Source organism: Penaeus monodon, chromosome 15 (genome assembly GCF_015228065.2).
Source record: "Penaeus monodon isolate SGIC_2016 chromosome 15, NSTDA_Pmon_1, whole genome shotgun sequence".
NCBI lineage: Eukaryota > Metazoa > Arthropoda > Malacostraca > Decapoda > Penaeidae > Penaeus > Penaeus monodon.
In genome coordinates this window covers 19354587-19355769 of record NC_051400.1, presented here as the reverse complement: position 1 = coordinate 19355769, position 1183 = coordinate 19354587, and the positions used below count along the sequence as shown (strand labels likewise).

General features: G+C 39.4%; 1 protein-coding gene across 1 annotated transcript in view; it reads left to right on the top strand.

The window, feature by feature from the left end:
- The first annotated feature begins 1009 nt into the window (after window positions 1–1009).
- The window catches only part of LOC119582124 (U-scoloptoxin(01)-Cw1a-like), a 3599-nt gene continuing 3425 nt past the window's right edge, over window positions 1010–1183 (top strand). Inside the window, exon 1 of the mRNA XM_037930362.1 lies at window positions 1010–1090. The gene's annotated coding sequence lies outside the window, so the exon portion shown is untranslated. The remainder of the gene's footprint in view (window positions 1091–1183) is intronic.

Below are 1183 nucleotides of genomic sequence, written 5' to 3'. Positions count from 1 at the left end.
TGTAGAACACGATCTCGAACTGTAGACCACGTCGCACTGAAGGGCAAGCAGTATGACCGCTTACAGCAGTCTCTTGGCTTCTTGCACACATTTAATTCTTTATTAGAGGAGACATTCGAGCTGCAATCAGATAAATAACATTGCAAACTGTGTACTGACATGCAAATCACTGTACATTGTATTTTCTCTTTTCTGTGTGTAATTATGGCATAAACCCTGCTTCTTTCAGGTTGACCTCCTCTTCCACTTCATAAGATGCAAACATCCTGACAAGTAATTTTACTTTTGTATATGTTAACGACGATACTTCCTTTTTTTATCTCACACAGTGGCTATGCTCGCTCTCGTTTTTTTTTCTATTTCTCCCTTTCTCTTACTATTCTTATATATCCACTTTCGTTATTCATGTTTCCTATTTCTCTCTCTTCGATCCCATTTCATTTTGTATTTTTTCCTTTTTTTTATTTATCTGTGTAATGACTCGCTCATTCTCGCATATCTTCGCTCATTCTCTTAATAATTCACCCTTTATTTGTTTGTTCGTCTGTGTCTCTCTTCTTCCGTCACTGCCAGTATCATATCTGAATATAACTTATTTCTATGAAGATAAGTGATGAATGAATAACTCACTCTGGATCAAAAGAAGTGGAAGTAAAGGATAAAACGTCTGGTCATGACCTCCCTGTGAACACGGAAGCTTCTCCAGAAATATTTATTAGTCTTTCTCGTACACTTGTACGTATCTTATATTACCCTAAGTTCAGAAGTATATACATAATTTCATGCAAATGCACGCGCTACATTTTTTTTCTAGTCTGTGATTTTCATCCCCTCAATAAATATATTTGATTACGTCTTTGACCTTTGGCTCCCTCCTTCACCTGTGCTGAGGATGGACCGCGGGCTTCATGGCTGACTAGACGAGTTTCTTGCCGGTAACTTTCTTGTCATCTTGCCCCACGCCTGCAGACCACAGACCTGCTTCACCCTCACCTCCACTCACCCTTAGAAGATCTCTGCTCAGTATAAATAAAACCGCGGCTCTCTGTCTGGGGACAGTTTCTTGTCTTCAATCGTCGAATATCTTTGGGTAAGTGCTTGTGGACAGTGAGACTAGAGATAATCACTTCCCTCGTACGAGTACAATACTATTGTACATGCAAGTATTTTTCATTCGACTCTC